Below are 22,155 nucleotides of genomic sequence, written 5' to 3'. Positions count from 1 at the left end.
TTTAAATAACCTGTTCCCATGCCAGGTAGGGCTTTAAAGGTCAAAACCAGCACTCAACCCAGAAGCAGACTGGCAACCAATGCAGATCACAGAGCAGAAGTGCAATGTGTGTTATCCTAGGGGCACACATAATTGCCCACACTGCCACATCCTGCACCACTTGAAGCTTCTGGGTGCTCTTCAAGGGCAGCCCCATGTAGAGTGCATTGCAATGTGTTGTGTCTCAGCCCGCATAATTCCCTGCAGGCATGAACAGGAATCATGCTACCTTGGGATTGTGGGGCTTGTAGCTCAACACATTTGGAGAAGAAATGGTGGATCAGGCTGCTCTACTTCATGCTTTCTAGAAAACAATTCTCCCCAACCTGTCTTGGGATTGCAACTCACAGCCATGTTAGGAGAAGTTCTAGGTGTGGTGGTACAAATGAATCTGGGGGACGGATCCCAAGTTGGGGAGGATGTAGGATAACTGTACTGCATAGGGCAGTCAGATAGTATTGTATTTGGTTTGGCGCATCCTTATTCTGGGTTCAAATTTTTTACATCTGGGTTAGCTTTAAAATGTATCTATTATACAGGGTATCCATGTAATCATAAAGTGAAGATACATCTGTATAATCATGACTTGTTTTTGCAGTTACCTGGTACCCAAAAAGGCAAAACATAAACATCTGGCTATTACTTCTCAATAAAAGAAGATAAATAATTCATCTGCCAATGCAGAAGAGCATTCATAATTATAAAGCCACCTGATGCTTGCAGAAGTGACTCAGGGCAATTTGTTGTCCAAGCTAAATTTTAAAAAAATGGCACAGGGAGACACATACATACAAACATTTTACATACAACAGTTGACCAAGAAAAAGTACATCTTCCATTATACCCTGAAAAAGCAAGCTAGTCCCGAGAGTACAAGGCTAATGATGCAAACTGAAGCTTTGTCCTTCCACACCCTATTGCTGCATTCTCTCCTCCCCCACCAGCACCCCCAACATCTGCTACCTGAGGCAACCTTTGTACTCAGCTTCCTGTAGGTCCAGCTCAGAGTGCTGGAATAGTTCAGAATTGGATGGGCAAAGCAGCTGATCTTTTGCAAAAATTCCATAGAAAGAAGTTTCTGATATGGAAGGACATTACCCTCTTGCCCTTGGCCATGGCATTGTGGGACGGATGTGATAATAGGAGCATTTCTAAGAGTCAGTCATCCATTTGCCTATAGGCCCAGAGTGGATATGTTGGCTGGATTCATCTGCTGTTAGTTTTCAGAGTGAAATTACCATTTGTCAGGAGAGTTTACCCTCATTTCATCAGTGAGTGAAGAAAAGTATTACAGAGGTCAAGAAGGAGGTCTATGAGGTCATTAGCTGAAGGCAGGAAAAACAGAGTCAAGAGGGTCTGACCTATGAGAAGGTCAGTGTCTTCCTGATACTGCTAGCCTGTCTAGGGTCTAACCTGACCCCAGAAGTTTATGCAGCACTATCTGTTAGCTGGCAAAGACTAAGAAATTCCTTGAGAAGCAATGAAAGACTGAATGTGCTCTTCCTACATCATGAGTCAAATCAAACATTTGGCATATAATCACTATTTGAGTGCTGTAGTGTAGATTCCCTTGGCCAACCATTGACAGATAGGCTGCATTTCAACTCCCAGAATTTCTAGCCACCATGACAAACACCAGGTTGGGAAAGGTATGTTATAAAATCTGACTATGTCTAAGATCATAGTTTTGAAAGTACATATAGCATCAACACTTCCCTGCCATGATATAATGGGTTTAACTTACAGCAGGATAGATTTCAACTGAACATTAGGAGAAGCATCTTAATTGTAATTAGCAATCCATTATTTCCTATAATGTGAGAGCAGTCTCCAAGCAGAGGTTGGGCCACTATAATTAATTAATTAATTAATAGATTTGTACGTGCTAACTCTCTGTTTCCCAAATCAGGAAAGGAAATGAATTAGCTAGTCAGAAGGCCTTGGCCAGCTGTATGAGTCTATGAATGGATGAGATCAAGAGAGAAAGTAGAGCAGGAATAATTTGAGCTACTACTGAGGAATAAGGTAATTAAAACAATTGAACAGGTTAGTGGAAAAGCAGATGTTTTTGGTGTAGAAGGTCCCAGGCTCGGTCTCCAAACTCTCTATATAGGATTGGACAAAATATTGTTTGAAACTCTGAAGAATTTTTGGCAGTCAGTGTCAACAGTGCCATTGGTCTAAACCAGGATTTCCCAAACTGTGAGGTATACCTCCCTTGGGGAGATGCAGACAGAGTCCAGGGGGAGGTGTGAAGAACCTTTTACACATGGTCCTCCTTCATGACCACTTGTTCAATGACCATTCAAACATATGATGACGCTGAGCAAGGGGGACTTACAACTGGTCCTTGAAGTTCTGGCCATTGCAGCATCCCTGTGGTCATGTGATCACAATCTGGATACTCGGTGACAATATTGCAATATCCCACAGTCATGTGTGTTGGCATTTCTTTGTTTTTGCTCGGACCAAGCCACTAGGTTACCATGCTAATTGAGTACTTTCTTAAGTATCGGCAGGGTGAAGAGGTCGAACTTAATTGTCCTCAGTTTGGGTGTTAAAAGCTGCACTGCCTGGGGAGGTACTTGCCCAGACTTGTTTAGTTTCACTTTTGTAGCTTTCCAGCACAGCCTCTCTTCTCAGTCCTCTCTGAGCGCGTGTGAATGCACAGCTTGTAAAATATGTTTTTGTGCTTTCTGTAAATACATTTATTTTTATAGAAATGACTGGTGTGTGATTTTTCTGATCTCTCGGGCCAAACGCTTTCTAGCACTCTGACAGGTTATGGGCCCAGTAAGCAGCCCAGTGAAACCCCAGAAAGAGCAGAGAGATCAGCTCCACACCTCATGCACATTTTTAAAGGCAGGTAGCAAAGACCTGTGAAGATTTTCTTTGGAGCCGCCTGGAGATTTTGCAGCCACTGCCAGTCTGCAGGACAAAGAAGCCAGCTGAGGTGACTTGCAAAAGAAGGAAGAAGCCATGCCTACCTCCCAGCCCACAGCAATGCCTCTTGAGTGCCTATCAGAGACCAACTACCTGAATTGGGCCCTGAAGATGGAAATGTATCTTCGCAGAAAGAATCTCTGGCTGCCAGTTGGTGAGCAAACCCCCCCCAAATCCCAGTGCTGAATGGCTTAGACAGGATGAAAGGGCTAGAGCCACCATTATCCTGGGAGTTGAGGACAATCAGCTAGTGCACATGCGTGGTATGCAGTCTGCAAAGCAACTTTGGGATGCTTTGAGAGACTTATATGTAAAGGCAATAGCAGGGAGTAAAGTTACCCTGGCAAAAAAGCTGTACAAAGCCTACCTCGCAGAAGGAGATTGTCCTAACAGTCAGAATCATGCTGAGACAAGGAGTAGGTCTCTAGTGTTTATTACTGCTACATTAAACAGAATCCTAACAAACTGAAGAAGCGTGGGAAAAACCCAGACAGATAAACCCCGAAAGTTAGGGTGGGTCTGATCTGAGTCTCTTTGAATGGCTGCTTAATTCCTCAGTACTACGCATGCGTTTTTCCCCCTGGATAGGGGCCCCCTCCTGCTCACCATCAGTACTCATGACAGAGATAGCCTTCCTGAGCACCTGCATCATATTCAGCAGCTGTTTCTTGAGTTGCAGGAGAGAGGAATGGAATTTACACCTCTCACAAAATCTTATATCCTGCTGTCCTCATTGAATGAAACGTGGGACACACTGATTTGTACCCTGGAAGCGATGCCTAAAGCAGGACTCACCCCATCATATGTAACACAGTGCTTACTCGCTGAATGGGAGAAGAGAGAGGAAAGACACCACCCCATCTCTTCTGGAAAGCTGCAGCATCAGAAAGCAAAGGGAAATGAAGCTGAGGCAACAGCACCAGCCAGCCAGCGATGCTTCAACTGTGGTTCAGCTGGACATTTGCAAAGAGACTGTGCCTTGAGACCCAAGAGTAGAAAGACAGAGAAGAAGAACACAAGGGCAACACAGAAGAAGGCTCTTCAGACAACCCAAATTGCACAGGTTGCTGAGAAGGGTAATTCTGATGTATGGGTGTTAGATTCTGGGGCCAATTGTCATTTATGTAATTGTAAAAGCTCTTTTGTGTCACTGTCTAAAACTGAAAGACAAAGTGTATCTTTGGCTGATGGGTCTGTGACCAAAATTATGGGACAAGGTGACTTGTATTTATCCTGCTTGGGAGAAACTGTAAAAGGTGTGTTGTATGTTCTAAATCTACAGTCAAACCTTTTATCTGTGGCACAATTGGCTGCAACAGGGTATATCATAACATTTAAGAAAAATGGTTGTGAGATACGAAAAAATGGGAAATTGTGTGCTACTGGTATGTTAAAAGACTCCTTGTACATTGTGCAAAATGCAAGGAAGCCAAGCTGCAAGGCTGCAGTTGGCAACACTCCATATCATGACCAATGTGTACACCTGATGCACAGGAGATTTGGTCATGCTAAATTCAAGTATATAGCACAAATACCACAGCTGTGTGCTGACCTAAAGATAAAACCCTGTGACAAATACTTAGACTGTGTAGTTTGCAAAGAGTGCAAAACACTAAAAGCTCCTGTGAGTAAGCACAGTGACAGAGTTACAACTAGACCTCTAGAAATTGTAGACTCTGACATTATTGGTCCTTTTGCTCCAAGTTTTGGACAAGCAAGGTATGCAATGACCATCACTGATGATTTCTCAAGGTACACATTTATCTACATCTTAAAACATAAAGATGAGGTGTTTGAGAAATTTAAAAGTTTCATGACATGAGCAAATGAAAAATTTCCAAGGCCTGTATCTGCACTCCAATGTGATAGAGGAGGAGAGTACCTTTCTCACAAATTCAAAAGGTTCCTAGCTGAAAAGGGGACAGAACAAATTCTTTCTAACCCTTACACCCCTCAGCAAAATGGTGTTGCTGAAAGAAAGGGCAGAACCTTGCAAAATGCAATGGAATGCATGCTTAAAGATTCCAGGTTATCGTTCAGATATTGGGCAGAAGGAATATTCACTGCCTGTTATGTGCAAAACAGACTGTATAACTCTGTGATTCAGGACACTCCATTCCATTTGTTTTATGGTGTGAAACCAAAGGTAAACCATCTTAGAGTGTTTGGTAGCACTGCTTGGGTTCATATTCCAAAACAACAGAAAAGGAAAGGAGGCCCCACAACAAAGAAAGCCATCTTTGTTGGCTGTGAACAAAGCCAAAGGAGCTACAGGTTCATAGTGGGAGAGAAATTAATAATTAGCAAAAGCGCTTCTTTTGCTGAACAAAACTGGGGGAGATTAAACTCTAGCTCTCCAGTTGATCTGACCACCAGAACAGCAAGGACTTGCTGATAGTGATCTTTTGCCTAGTGAGGACATTAAGCCAGAAAAGCAAACTGAAGATCTGTCTGATGAGACAGATGCTTCTCAGGAAAGTGATAGGAGTCAAAATTTAAGCCCTGTATTACCTTGCAGATCTCAGAGGAGTAATAAAGGCTTTCCTCCAGCACGTTTTCAGGCTGAAACAGTAAAGGCTTTTCACATATTCACAGAACCTGAGTCCTTAGAACAAGTGAATGCTTTACCACCAGAGATTGCACAAAATTGGCATTCTGCCATGCAACAGGAGTTAGCATCCTTGAAAGAAAATAAAACATGGAAACTGGTAAATCTACCTCCCAATGAACGCTGTCTAGGTTGTAGGTGGGTTTTCAAACTGAAAAGGGATGCTGATGGCAAAATCCAAAAATATAAAGCAAGGTTGGTTGCAAAAGGGTTCACTCAAAGGAAAGATTGAGACTTTGACAAAGACTTTTGCACCAGTTACTAAAGGTGAATCAATTAGATTGCTGTTAAAAATTGCTGCACTCAAAAGAATGTCAGTTCATCACTATGACATTCACACTGCATTTCTCTATGGTGATTTAGACCACAAATTATACATGCAACAACCCCCTGGCTATGAAAAAGGGGAGAATCTGGTCTGTGAACTGCAAAAGTCAATCTATGGATTAAAACAGGCTGCTAGATCCAGGAACCAAAAATTAGATGAAAAACTGCAGAATTTTGGTTTTGAAAAAGGAAAAGCAGATCCATGTGTATATGTGAAGAAAAACAAACAAGGCTGTATGTATCTGTGCATTTGTGTTGATGATCTGCTGCTGATCACATCAACAGAAGAACAAAGGCTTGAATTTGAAGCCTGTATGAAAAGTCATTTCACATTAAAAAGCCTTGGAACAGTAACAAATTACCTAGGCTTGGAAATACACAGGGAGAAGGGTGGTAATTTTCTGTTAAACCAAAGGGGAAATAATGTTAAAATATTGTGAATCAAAAGACATGATTGCTGATATTTTAACCAAACCTCTTGCTCTACCAAGACATACAGAGTTGACAAAGAAAATTGGTTTGTGTTTTACTCCTTAGCAAAACAAAGGGGAGTGTTGGCATTTCTTGGTTTTTGCTCGGACCAAGCCACTAGGTTACCATGCTAATTGAGTACTTTCTTAAGTATCGGCAGGGTGAAAGGTCGAACTTAATTGTCCTCAGTTTGAGTGTTAAAAGCTGCATTGCCTGGGAAGGTACTTGCCCGGACTTGTTTAGTTTCGCTTTTGTAGCTTTCCAGCACAGCCTCTCTTCTCAGTCCTCTCTGAGCACGTATGAATGCACAGCTTGTAAAATACGTTTTTGTGCTTTCTGTAAATACATTTATTTTTATAGAAATACCTGGTGTGTGATTTTTCTGATCTCTCGGGCCAAACACTTTCTAGCACTCTGACAATGTCGCCATTTGCAACCTTCACTGCTGGCTTCCAACAAGCAAAGTCAATGGGGAAGCCAGCAGGTCACAAATAGCGACCATGTGATATTTCACTTAACAATTCGCTTAACGCTGGCAACTGGAACTGCCAGAACTGTCATTACTAAGCAGTGCAGTCATGTGACATCATGCCTTATGATTGTGTTGCTTAGCAACAGAAATTCCACTCCCAATTACTACCATTAACTGAGGACTACCTGTAGTTACATTGTTTCAATAAATCCACCGTTTCCAAAGTTTCATTATATTGTTTTCATTGTTCATTTGTGTTCATTTTGGTGTTTAGGGGAGGTGTGCATATTAAGATTACACTAAAGGGAGCCAGTTTGGTGTAGTGGTTAAAGCATCAGGCTAGAAACCAGGAGACCAGAAGTAGTCCCGCGTTAGGCACAAAGCTGGCTAGGTGACCTTGGGCCAGTCACTCCCTCTCAGCCCTAGGAAGGAGGCAGTGGCAAACCACTGCTGAAAATCTTGCCAAGAAAACTGCCGGGACTTGTCCAGGCAGTGTCCAAGAACTGGACATGGTTGAACAGATTTTTAAAAAAAAGAGGTGTGATGGCAAAATGTTTAGGAACCCCTGGTCTAAACCAATATAAGACAGCTTCCTATAAACTTCAAACTAAACAGCAAGATAGTTCCCACATTTTTCTCATCATATGCAATCCTCTTTAGTGCTTTTTATGTTTCTCCATTTGTGATAGACATTAAACCACACGTTCCTTTGCAGGTTTATAGCTTAGAAATAGAAAGAGGAGCAATCCTATTGATCTCATTAAATACATTTTTAGTCACTGTTTCTGTAACAATCTTTCAAAGCTTGCAGCTCTAGCAGAAGTATCTATTTGTTAAAAACACTAAGAAATATGCACCTGAAAGAACTCTGGAATCTTTAATTATTCTGTTTCTACCTCCCTAACAATGCTGGATGGGATCTGTAGAACCAGTTTTTCCAAACTGGAGAAAACTTGATTAAACAATCAATTTGGTTCTCAAATGAACATGTGTTGCATGAATTTAGTCAATTGTGGTTTATTCGTACACTGTGGTTAAGAAAACCATGGGTTAGTGAGATGTGTATATCCTGTTGGGATCTTATTTTGAGATAGAGGTTAATGGAAGACAGTGTCAAACAAGAACCATGCCACATAAATGGGATATCTTGCTAAACAGGAAAAGGATTGTCATATACTCCAGCCTCATGGAGGGAGATTTTGGGAAAGATAGATGCACTCTTCCTTCCCCTTCACTCTTCAGCCTGAAATGCTCTGTTTTAGTGCTACATACTGAATACTACTACACATGACAAGGACTCTGTACTTCAGATATATGACTTCCTTGGCACTCTCAAGGTGCGGCAGTGAAGCAGTGGAAGTGTGTCACAGTATTGAAAATGGTCCCATGGGATCTTTTTAGTCTTTTGATCTCATAGCCATAAGGCCATTTGTTTCAAATTCTCACCCTCTTTCTGAAACATCACAGTAGACTAATCACAGGACATTTCCCTTCAACTCCAATCTCCTGTTCCATACAGATAATTACTTGAAACGATCAATGGGCTTCAGCAAGTTATTCTATGGATTTCAATTCCCATAATTCCTATCATTATGGAAGTTAAAGTCCCACATCACACCAGGTTGGGGGAAAGAGCTTCAGACCCTTTCTCCTCTCAGTTGGTTCAACTACTATGGATAGAGAAACAAACAACAAACAGGTTTTGGTCAGACACCATTTGGAACATGTTTTCAAAGACCTTTTCTTTTTTGTCTACGTGCTCCTACTACATGTCCCCCACCTTGCTGAGTGCTGAGACACTCTGGGGCAATGCTGTTCTGGCTTTGGTGGAAAGAGAGAGCACTGGAGGCAAACTGTATTTTGCAATATTTTACAAATAAACAGTTGAGCTTGGGTGGAAGCAGACTGCATAACACTCAGATGCATTCAGATTAAAGCTCGCTGCTCAATTCTCTTTCTGATTCTCTCGTTCTCAAAACTCCTGTTCTTTTCGTTCTTTGGCAGAGAGACCTTTTCTCTCTTGTTAGCCTGACAGAGAATGAGTCGCCTTCATCAAAATGACTCTGAGTTTAAAGATGGCTCTTTCTTTCCCAGGACATTTTGCTGCTTAAAGGAAAGGACTAACGGTGCTGCTTTCTTCTTACACTAGACATCTGGATTGAGTCTTACAATGGCACCAGAGTAGTTTAGGGGAGGCAAGGTAGACTTTGTATCTCCTATCCTCCAAGTGAGGAGAAAGGCAAGGATGTTCAGAAAGAACAGTTACCAATGCCAATCCCCAACTCCAACATTTGCAGCTTGAGGTGGTTCCTGGACTATGTACAATTTCCCTAACAAAAGATGCCATGGGCACCTTAGGTTGCCAAGCTCAAAGGAACCTTCATGGCTAACTTACTGATTGCTCATTCAAAATTCCTTCATTGCCATGATATAGTATTCCTCTCAAATTCATAGATTTCGGTGAATCTAGGTAGTTTCTCAAATATGTAGAAACCACTATCTTATTTTTGTCCCTATTTTCCTTCCAGATTGAGAAGAACAATTGAAAATCAAGATTCTTGCATGATTTCATACATCAATGCATAATCATGTTTGTTGATGCAAACACTAGTCTTTCCTTCATATCTGCCTTCTTGTGAAAATTGGATTTGGACATATACAATGTTAACATCCAGTCCAAAGGAATAATTACAGTCAATCTAAGCTATTACATAAATAAAATTGATGAATTAATAATGCCATCCATGATAGCATTTGCAGAAAAAAAATATGATGTGAGATAAAAGTTAAATAAATCCATGTTGATGGGTTGTTTTCATTGCAGTTTTTATTCCTTTACGACTTGTTCTTTAGAAATGAGATTCAAAGCTTTGAACTGAAACTTTACTTAGTAGATCAATGCATTTTTGTATAACAACACACTTAAATAAAAACGTAAATACAGCTATGAAGGATCATGTTCTCTCATGAGAATGAGATACATGATAACAATTTCCAACAATAATAACTGATAGACGATGTGCAGGAGTGTAGGAGTAAAAAATGTTATACAGAAGTGTGAACAACTATCAAGATCTATCTCCCATCCTTGCACGATGCAATGCTGCTAATACCAATCCAAGTGTATCACGTATTTTCAAAACAAATGCAGACTTACTCATTAGTAATCCATCAGTTTTAATAAGTCTTATCTGGGCTAATCTGCCAATTTAAAGTTGTTTCCATCTCCCACATGCAATATGCAGGAGGAAGCAAAAGATGAAACATTTCAGCACTTTTTATTTGTAGATTCCTGCACTCTGTCCAGTGAGATGGGGAAAATAAATTTGGCTAGCTGGGGCATTATTACCACTGAAGTATATAATGTCAAAACAGCCTGCTTTTCTGAAACAGCCTCTCTCTGCTGTAGAAGATGAGCCACATCTGAAGTGGTAACTGGTTCTCTCTTTTGTTATTTTTTGTCAAAATGGTCCTTTCAGAATACTAATTTGCTGAGATAAAATGTACTTGTAAATCCAGCCTGGATGTTCTCATGAAAATTAACATTCCGTTCTTTATCAATAACCAAATTAGTCATTCTTTTTCACACTTTTGTACTCTGGTATCAGAGCAACATAATTAATTGTTCTCACACTCTATTATACAAAAGCAAGTGAGGCTTTTTAAAGAGAGAATTGCTAAAACAAGAGAAAGAAAATTTCAACAGCAAAGGAAATACCAGTATGTCAGTACTAAAAGTTTATTATCAACAATGAAAATGTTTCTCATGAAAAGTTAAGGCATTTCATTTTACAGAACAGTTGAACAGTTGTTTGCTTATCATTAAAAAGTATATGTAGCTTCAGTTGCTTGTTTTCATTGCAAGGTTAAAAAAAACCTTAGTAATTCAGTAATGATATGTGCACAAGATCAATGTTCCAGACTTGTCTTAATTGGGAGGTCACTTTACTGAACATGACACTCCTTTTGAGGAACAGTATCAAAACAAGCAGAATGGTAATGGAGTGACTGTGTCTTTTTATGTATGAGAGAAAGAGAGGGCCAACTATTAAGTCCTTGTTTAAACAACCCTTTTATGAAAGACGAATTCTAATAAACCTGTAGCTAAGTGCGTCCATCCTCTGAAAAACAACCCTTACCAGTTTCTTGACACTAGGGTTACCATCCAACCGGGAAACAATACACACACACACACACACACACATTTTCTTGCTCTAAGAGAGTATTAAGAGCAAAAGAGGCTATTTCTTCTACCCCACTTTTATAATGGTTAAAGTAGCTCTATACTTTACTGGAACAGAATTTTGTCTTCAGATCCACCAGAAAGTTACTCTGGTTCCTGAATTGTTCTCCATGGCCTGCACCAGTATTTGCCCAAGTCTAAGAGCAACAGCCTGAATCAGATGCTACCTTTGGGTGGGTGTCAAATGAGGGCATCACTCTCACGTTTTCTATTCTCATTGGTTAGACACCCCAAAGGGATTGATCAGGTCAGGTCAGGTCTCATGCTGGAAAGAACTATCTTACCATCAATGGTAAGTACTGTAGCTGCAGGCTCTGCCCAGAATAGCAATCTTTCTACTGTTTGGCAATAATCCAGCTCTGTAAGGTGAGGAGCAGAGTGCTGCTCCCACAGTTTTTGCCACCATCTTTCCCATAAGCTGACAAGGAAAGGATAGCAAGAGCAGCAACTGGAACTTAGCCAGGGGACCAGAGCCCATACGCTGAATATCACTCTAACCTTGCAGTGTTTCTTATCCCTGATGTAGAAATTATTATTATTTTTTTAATAAAGTGACTTTCCCTAAACTGGCACCTTTCAGAAGTGCTGGGATTACAACCCCCAGAATTCTCAGCCACTGTGGTTGGAAAGAACTGGCACAATGAATAATCAACTTCATTGGAAGGTGTTATTATATATGAACCTAGTGGAATATGATCAGTCTCAACTAGAATTTGTTGTTTTTTGCCAACATAACCATTTTCAGCTTCATTCTTGGCAGAAATCATATCACAAACATTTTTGTAAAGACCATGGATGTTGAAGGCTTCCCTGGGAAGAAATGTAATGGGAATTTTCACATAGGATTCAGGCCAGGCCTTCACTTTCACATGAGTCCATGTCTACTGACTGAAAGGGAGAAAGAAACAGGAAAATAGAACAACTCCCAATAGTCAGTTCTCAAGAACAAATACAATAACCTTCCAAGTAATGAGACACTAATGTTTTTTCAATAATTATATCACTTTTTTATATTTAGAACTTCATATTCTATAACCTAGTAATTCCTTAAAAAGTAGAACTAAACCTTAAATAATTTCACAAATGCAGGGTGCCCAACAGTAGGGATGAGGAAAACATTTGTTCGATTAGCATTTTAATGCAAATGTCTCCAGTATACATTTTGTGCTCCTATTTAAAAATCAGAATGATTCACATGGCAAATTTTGTGAATCAGCTCAGAACTTTAAGGATATATACCTAAGTACATAGATTAAATGTTCATAAAAATGTATACATTAAGGTTGCATGGAGAAGATATGGGGAAATTATTTGCAAAACATGTTGGCATTTAGGAAAGTTTACAAAAATGTTTCTATTAGAGAATAATGTGTATTTGTGCAGACTTCAAAAATGCAAAACTGATGAGGAGACAGAATACAACTAACTTAAGATTGGTGAAATGAAAATTGCATGAAATATTGCAATTTTACAAATGATTTGCTCAGGTACAGGAAATACAGGCATGAGAGTTATATGCAACTATTAGTAACAGAAAGACAGTACTTAACCCTTTCCCCCATGTTTCTCTTACTCTGTTTACCTTCAATAACCCCTAGTTTGCATTTTCTACATAAAAAAGCGAAGGCGTGATTGCATCCGTGCAACATTTACTTACATGTACTTGGAGTTCAGTACAGCGTGTCAGTAATAAGAAACTTTATCAAAGGTAGGGGACAGAGTTTCAGCGTTATCTTTCAATTTCCATGTTTTTCTTTATTGTTTTATTACGGTTTTTGTGGTTTGACTGATAAAAAGCAGCTGGTAAGAAGTTGTACTACTTTGTATGTGTTAAAAAGCATTAAATCAGTTGGTTATGCTGTGCATTGCTGATATTGTGAAATGACAGGGATAATTTTACTCCCAGTTTATCATTAAAAAGAAAACAAAATATTTGTGGTTTGTTGATCTCAGCAAAAAACTTCTCCACCATGTTCCCTTACATAATGTAACACTGAATGAAATGCTAGTATAGTAATACTTTACATTTTCACACTTTTTACTAAATGCTTGCATATAATTGTTAGGAGAAAGAACCACAATTAGGGTAATAGGAAAAGCGAGCTTATGCAAGCTTACTTGGAACTCTAACATTGGCTCTACAGTATAATTTTGCTTGTTTTGGGTTGTTCAGTGGTGATGTATTAGGACTCAGAGTGGGAGTAAATATGGCAATGAAGATGGGAATTGTCTTTCTCAAATGAAGTATAGGAAATGAAACTTATTGAAAGAGTCAGAACATGAGGTCCATATCAAGGTAACTCTGCTTGGGATGCCTCTAATATGTGATTATGTACCATCAAGTCAATGTTGACTCTTAGCAACCACACAACTAGAGGTTCTCCAGGAGGATCTGTACCCAGACTGGAGACAGTCGGTTTCACCATGTCCTATCCAGACTGACTTTTTGTCCTATGTATACAGTATATGCTGGGAAAGGTAGAAGGACAGAGAAGAAGAGAATGACCAGCAGCAAGGTGGCTGAACTCAGTTACAGTGGCAATGAGTGCACCACTGGGAGACTTGAAAGAACAGGTTAGGGCTAGATCTTCATGGAGAAGATCTATCCAGGTGATTGCTAGAAGTCAAAAACGATGATGGCACATAATATATTTCTCATGAAGACAATGAATTGTTCTGGGATTCCCATTTTTCTAAGGACATTCCACAACTTGACATGTTTAATACAATCAAAGGCCTTTCTATAATCACTGAAGCACATAGTGATATTGACTTCTTTTTTTAATATAAGAATTTTATTAAGTTTGAAACAAAGATAAAAACTACAGAAAAGAAAAAAAACCACAAAAAGAGAAAAAAGAATAAAAAAGTGTGAAACACAAGAAAAAGAATTTTGAAGATTACATAAAGAAGTGACTTCTGACTTTCAGCAAGAATATACAACAATTTCCATAATCCTTACTCTATAACAAACCAAGATCACATTATCTCTATAATCCTTCCATTAGCACATATACAAATCACTAATGTAATTGCTCCTTCCCCTTATATATTAAAAAAAAGAAATATATAAATCTCTAAATCAACTTGCCTCCCCCAAAAAACATTTATTTAATTATTTCCTTCCTACCACTATTCTATATATTTCTGTCCACTATAATAAAAATCAAATTATAAAAACATATAAAATTGTCTACTTTTATAATTAATAATACTACAATCTTAACCCTATTAAGCCTAAAAATCAAGCAATTATTATTATACCTTACAGATACCTTATAAATCTTACAAATCAAACAAACCTTAAAAAGAATCCAATAAATCTTAACCCAAATCATTAAAGATAAATGAAATCATAACAGCCTCATTGTCAATCCAATTAAATATTCTTAAATTTTTACCCCACTTCCAAATATACCAAGACATTTACATATCTTCCTATTACACACAAGACATTTTTCTTACAAAAATCAAACAGCCCAACTGCCCCCCTTAGAAACTCAGACTCCTCAGCCAAAAAAAAAAAAAACCTCCCACAAAACAGATTCTCTTCTTTCCCAAAACATTCCCTCAGAAAAACAACTCCCTTTGTAATTTGCAGCTCAGACTGTCGCTTTAACCCCTTCAGTTCCAAAATGTAATCTTCACTTGGCATTTCTTCAATCTCACTGTCAGTAGAAACATCACCATCCTTGCCAAAATCTTCATCTTCTTCCATAACGTCTTCAGCCAGATGACACACTTTAGAAATAATATCTTCCCCAATGTCCCGAATATTCTACAGAATAGCCTGACAGAAATCTGAAAAGATCTCTTTGAAGGTCTGGTCAGACTCACAATAGGACTCTGAAAAAGTCTCCTTGAAATCTTCCATGTTTCAGGCAGTAGATTATGGTGTCCCCTAGATACTTGACTCACATAGGAGTTAATAAGTTAATGAAAAACTTCTGAATGAAATTGACACAAGAGAAAGTGTATTAACAAGCTAGCAAGCTAACAGACAACTCCCAAGGAAAGTGAAAACAGGAAACTGAAGATTTAAAACGGCAAATTCAACATGTAGGAAAATATTAAATCCTTCAAATTCAGTATAAAAATAATAGTAGGGAGGCAATTATTTATTCTCAGTTGTCCTTAATATTTAAATGGGAAAAGAAGCCAAAACTTCAGAAGATTTTAAAAAATTTAATCCAGAAATAACGATAAGCAGCAAGAGAGTCCGCTTCTTCTTGCTGTAGAAAGCCTCTCTTAGGGTACGAAAACTTTAAAAAATATATAAATTGGGTGATTTAGAAATCGGGTGGCTCGACCTAATGTCCCTTTAAGGCTACAACGTGGGTTGTAAATGGTGACTTCCCAACCTCCCGGCAGCTCTTACCAGATCATTGCAAACACAGTTTGTGATTCTCTGGCTACAAGACACCATTCCTGAGGACAAATGGGATAATTCCAAGCTTTTTCTTTATTCATGAAAAAGCTCTGGACTTCAGGTAAAAGCTTGACTGAGCCTGAAAATGCACTGAGCTGCCAGTTCTGTCCGTGGAGCTTGTGGACACAGCCGTTCAGTCAGCCATGTTCCCCACCAGAAATCAGTGATATTGACTTCTTTTTGATATTCTTTGGCTTTATCAATTATCCAACATGCATCAGCAATAATGTATCTTGTTCTTTGGCCTGTTCTAAAACCAGTTTGAATAATGTAGCGTCTCCCTTTCCATGTAGGGCTCTAATCCATATCAGATGATCCTAAGCATTATTTTTCCAGTATGTGAAAATAAGGTTATTGTATAATAGTTTGCACACTCTGATAAATCTCCTTTCTTTGGTATTGGTATGTAGACTGACCTCGTCCAATCTGTTACCACTGTGATGTTCTCCAGATTTTTTGCCATTGTTTGGTTAGAACCTTTACTGATTCTTCTCCTATTATTTGTCATATTTCTGCAGTTAATCCATCAATTCTTGTAGCTGTCTGACTTGGTAATGACCAGAATGCCAATATAATTTCTAATACTAGAGGTTCTTCTAAATAGGAACTATCTTCTAAGGTATTTTAGATACTTACAACCCTAATATACAGAATTTCAGTATACTTCTTCCATCGCTTCCATCTTTGTTTGATTTGATTCAGGATAGTTTGATTCAGATTACTATCAGACCATTGGCATCATTTAGTATGCCAATTCAAGGTTGGAACCATCTTCTGAGTTTGGAGATCTTTTGAAAAACTTTCCTTGTTTTCCATGTCTGTTTCCATTTTCAATGTCTTTATGGATGTCATTGTAATATTACTTCTTGACTCTTCTAGACTTTGAAAATCTTTGTTAGGTCCTTTCCTAAGGTCTTGTCTTTCTTAGCTTTGGCTATTCCTTTCTCTTTCGTTTTTCTTTTTCCTTTTTTTCTTTTGGCAATTTCTACCATTTGTTCTGATATAAAGTTTGCTTCCTTCTGTTTCTTGGGCTTTAGCAGTCTCTTTTCACATTCATCCTAAAAGCTTTAATGCATAGCAATTCTCTAATATTAAGTCGAAAGCTCTAATATTAAGTCCAGCATATTTAGATGACTAGCAGATTGGGTAAAAGCTGCCTTTGACCCTCTCTCCTGTCTTTTGGTTCAACTATTATCAATTAATTAGTTTACATGCTCAAATTATATGTTTCTCACTTAGATGAGTATTGAGACACTCTGGGGCTATGTTTATCTGGCTTTGGTGGCTCTCTTTGGAAAAAAGGAGCAATGGAAACAAAATTCATTTTGCAATACTTGGGTTTGTTTACAAATACACTACCAAGTAGACAGTATAGGACAATACTTTATGGGTTAAAGCATTTTAATATTCTTGGATTATTTTCCAATTCTCATCAAGTTGCTTGGACTATCAGGTTTTGGTGACAGTGACATGTGAATTTATCTTTAATATATTATTGTCAAAAAGACTGTATTACTCACTTTATACATTTAAAATAAGACAAGTAAAGAATGAAATAAACCATCATAGCAGAATTCTAAATTCAGTTATCTTGAATATGATGGCTTTATAAGTAATACAGTACATTACAGCAGTCATGTTGAATAGACACTATTTAATCACTTTGTCTTAATCCTGTTTATGCTGTCATCCCATTTTGACAGTTATATGATAAACAAATGAAGAATTTTTATCAACACTTTGCAATTCATAGTAATGTATTTTTCTTTAAATGTTTGTTTCACATGTAAATGTGTTGCCTGTTTACAACTTTAACTGCTAAACGCACTATCTAGTAATTTGCATGTTTTATATATACACACACACAGAGACACATTTCTGGAGCTAACTAGAAACATTAGTTTATAACTTCTGAGTTTATGAGATGATGTGGTACCCTCAATCACATAAAGTAGTTATCACTAATGCAGTAAAACCTCAGATAAGTGAATCATCAAGTGAATCACCCCTGCAGGAAGCGGTGTTCATTAAATCTGAATGTCCATTACATTCAAATTTATATCATTCATATACGTTTATATTTCATAATTATGTAAATTAAATCAGTTGTCTGGGACTGAATTTGGATTTACCAGACTTTGTTCACTAAATGGTGTTGATCATCTGCTAAATGGAGGTTAAGTCTGAAATTCTGTCCAATAAATCTGAAATGTATTAAATCAAGGTCTGTTAAATGAATTTGTTACTATCAGTGACATCTAGAGTAACTGAATATGAATAGTATCTCATTCAGCATTTCTTCTTTGCCTCTTTTTCCACATCAGTCATCCCAAATCTGGGCATACAGTATTTCAGATGTTTGGACCAAATCCCAAAATTCTCCAGCCAGAATGGCCATTGCTGAGAATTCTGGGAATTGAAAGCCACAATTGTGGAAGGTGCCCAAGTTAGGAAAAAGCAACATTTTTGTATTCCCTTTCTATTAATTGACTTCATTCTCAGTGAGATTGCAAAAAGCCTCCCCAACTCTCAATTGTTAGGAACAAATGAATGGAGGAGACATAAAACTTAGGAAAAAGAGTGAATCCATCCTATGTCATACAGTAGGCTGGCTCTAATCATTAGACCAGTGTTTCTCAACCTGCATGCTGGCTGGGGAATTCTGGGAGTTAAAGTCCACACATCTTCAAATTGCCAAGGTTGAGAAACATGACATTAGACAGAGAGAGGCAACAATTTCCAGTTATACTTGTTGTAGAGAAGCACCTCACCCATTCATTATATCTGTGCCACTCTGAGATACTCTGTACCTCTAAAGTTAACCTGAGCTTTCACATGTGCAGAATACTCTGCATCATTACAAAGTTGAAATCATATTCACTTGCCGGCCCCTTTTGTGCATGGAATGAAATATGAATGGTTGTTTTGTTCTCTTTCCTAGGCAACAATATTTCTTGGGCCTATTAGAACCTTATGACTCTAGTAATCAACAGTACAAAACTGCAAGTCATTAATTCATGAATGTGCACACTAAATTCTTAGGTATACAGTACATTATTTACTATGTGTCCACAATTTTTTTTTTTTGGTGCCTTCAAGTCAGTTTTTGAGTCCTGGCAACTGCCTGCACAAGTCCCTGCAGTTTTCATGGCAAGATTTTCAGAAGTGGTTTGCCATTACCTGCTTCCTAGGGCTGTGAGAGAGTGACTGGCCCAAGGTCACCCAGCTGGCTTCATGCCTACAGTGGGACTAGAACTCACAGTCTCCTGCTTTCTAGCCTGATGCTTTAACCACTACACCAGACTGGCTCTCTGCAAATCATCTTATACACAACAAAATAAAATTGTGTTTGGATAGGGACAATAAGTCTAGAAAAAATGGAATAGTCTCCAAATCTTCCTGCCATTTGCCACATGATTCTTGTGGGGGGGGGGAGGAAACTTCCTTTCATTGTATGCCCAGCTTTAAGCATTTAATTGGACCATAGCAGAAGACAGGAGAATGACATAAAGTACCCTACAATTTCTAGGGGAGGCTATGCTAGGTCACACTTTAGTTTCTGTAACAGATTATGCATAGAGTCTTATAAAAGTGCTTCTTCTGTCACAGATAACTCTAAACAGTAGACTTTTGTCTCTATGATTGTCAAACATCTACAGACTCTAATTAACTTTCCGATAATGTGGCTCTTGTTTTATTGTGACTCTTTTGGCATCAAAAGCCTTTAGTCATATATAAGTCAGATCTCTTATCATCATTTTACAAGGCTGACAAATAAACACAGACGTCACAATTACAGATAAAGTTTGCAGTCGTTGCATTTCATACTTGCACTGATTCAGTTAATAAAGGTTTGGACATCCAGTTATCTGCACGGAAAATGCTCAGAAGCAGTAACCTTTGGAAATATTGGACTTTTTTCATTTCTGAGCACGTTCTATGCTGATAAAATAGATAAGCAAACTTTTATTGTGAAAAGATAGCATATTGTGGGTTTTGCTGAATGAACTATGCTGATCCACTGTCAAAACTCACTTAGGGTTTTGCTCCTTATTTTGACTGTGCAAATCCACAGTGGGCAGTTGCTATACTGCAGAGGCTTGAGAATTCCTGTGGTATATAGATTAAAATATAATTATTAAAAGTGGTATATGTATTTCTTGCCCAACCCTAACGCCAATGAAGTTATTACATTCATGATGGAGATCACACAAATTTATTTATCAGTTTAGGGAGCTGTGGTAATGCAAACTCTGAGAACCATGCTATAACTTACTTGTAAACTACCACCTTGTACAGTAAAAAAAAATCCCTACCTCTGAAAGTATGGCTGCTGGATCTGGGCTACAAAAACCCAGGCAACCATCCACAGTGTTTCTCAACCTTAGCAACTTTAAGACATGTGGACTTCAACTCCCAGAATTCCCCAGCAAGCCAAGGTAGCAAAGAATCTGAGTTTTGTGCATCTCTTTACTGCCCTCTAATGGTCATCTAAGGGATGCAGTGGCGCTGCAGGTTAAACCGCTGAGCTGCTGAGCTTGCCAATCAGAAGGTCGGCGATTCAAATCCGCGTGACGGGGTGAGCTCCCGTTGCTAGTCCCAGCTCCTGCCAACCTAGCAGTTCGAAAACATGCAAATGTGAGCAGATTAATAGGTACCGCTTCGGCGGGCAGGTAACGGCGTTCCATGTAGTCATGCCAGCCACATGACCACGGAAGTGTTTACGGACAAACACCGGCTCTTCGGCTTTGAAACAGAGATGAGCGCTGCCCCCTAGAGTCGGACACGACTGGACTTAATGTCAAGGGAAACCTTTACTTTTAATGGTCATCTAGATTTTTGCTGGGAGAGCTGCAGCTCATTTTTTAAAACTGCTTCTTTTAGTTCTTTGTAAAACCTAGGTTGTAATTAAATGTTCCTGAGAAGTCTGACCGTCTATCACTCATTCTAGACTTGACGAAAAACCTAGTGCTTTTAGATTTTGTAAGACAGACCATTTCAAGCAGAGCTCACAGTTTTTAGGAAGTGATTGGCCTGTTGCATCATACTGTTAGGGAAGCCTAATTGTGTCTAGTATTGTATCAGACATGATATGTACATGTTGCAATAGAAAAAAAATATTTTTTATTCAGCAGATACTGTACCTAATTGTTTTAACTTTATTTATTTCTGAAATACTGTATGCTGCCCACTCCCATTTTATGGCTCCAAGCAGCTTATACACGCTCAAATACAAAAAATCCAAATGAACAAACCAGCAACATAAATACTATAAGATACACTCAGTATTCATTTTTAAGTGTACAGTCCAGAACAAGTGAAACAACACACAAGTGTTCATTTAATTTTATAGTGATTCTCTGGTTAAACTTTACATTAACCTTGAACCCAAGCCACCAAAACAGTAACATTGATACCTGTAAGACCCAATAAGTGGTTTTGGAAGGAGGATCATGCTGGGCTCCTATCCATTTGTGTATTTGTGTTTGACTGGATTTTTTAAAAAGTGGTTTGCCTGAATTTTTGGTATGAATGTTGCCCATTTTAGCAGTTTTTCCTTGTACATTTTGAAGTTTTTCTGTAAGTCATGAGCTTCCTTTTTTTTTTTCCTTGTGAGGGCATCTGGGGTTTCAAGTAAGTTTGCATATTATCTGGTTGTGTTTTATGTTTTTAGGGTGTTCATGTGATTTTTTTTAGTATGATAAATTTACCAGCCTTCACCTTAATTACGCCATATGCAGCATTCCAGGATAATAAGACACAATAGTAGTCAGTTTGGGTCAGTAGGTCACAAATACATTCAAAGACCACATTTACCTCAAGCAGGTTCATCCTGTTCTATACAAACTAGGATCTCTATCTGGATATTTTCTTGCAAGCCAACAAACTGCAGCTCACATCCCACGTACAAGGAGACACATGCAATGTTCTGACACACTCAGATATTTTAAGATATTTAAATGTAGATAGACTGGTAGTAGGTAGCATGTAGTTTGTTGAAAAGCTTGACTGTCAAAATAAGCAAAATGGCTGTTTATAAAAGCATGCTTCTGCCCACTTTGTTATAGGCTGATGAGAGGTGGATTGTCAGAGAAACATCACAGTACGCTGAATGCAAGTTATTATTTAAGTATGCATGTGGTAGAACAAAAACAGATCAAGAATAAATGGAGATGAATAAATATGGACAGTATACAGAAGTGAGTAACGAATTTAGAAGAAATATGTTGAGGTGGTTTGGTCATAGGAAAAGAATGAATGAGGATGGAATGGCAAAACAAATATATGAAGAATATAGGACTGAGAGGAATTCTGAAAACGTCATGTTTGGATGGAGTTGGTGAGGTCTTCAAAAAAAGAGATGAGAAGTTTAAAGAATAAAGGACATTTGGATATAATGGAAAAAATAATGGTCTCCAAGGACAGAAAATATGGAGAGGTAGTGTAAAGTGAATAATGTTGGTATTAACTAGACCTAGTAAATATTTCATTTTTTCCAACTCGTTTTTAATTTCTGTTCCTTATTACCACCTACTCCTTTTGCGCACTTTGCATAATGTTGCTTATCACAAAAGAGAATAGCATGATGGGTACATATGAATGTATTATTTTAGTGTGTTGAG

This window comes from Candoia aspera, chromosome 2 (genome assembly GCF_035149785.1).
Source record: "Candoia aspera isolate rCanAsp1 chromosome 2, rCanAsp1.hap2, whole genome shotgun sequence".
Classification (NCBI taxonomy): domain Eukaryota; kingdom Metazoa; phylum Chordata; class Lepidosauria; order Squamata; family Boidae; genus Candoia; species Candoia aspera.
This window is presented reverse-complemented; position numbering follows the sequence as displayed.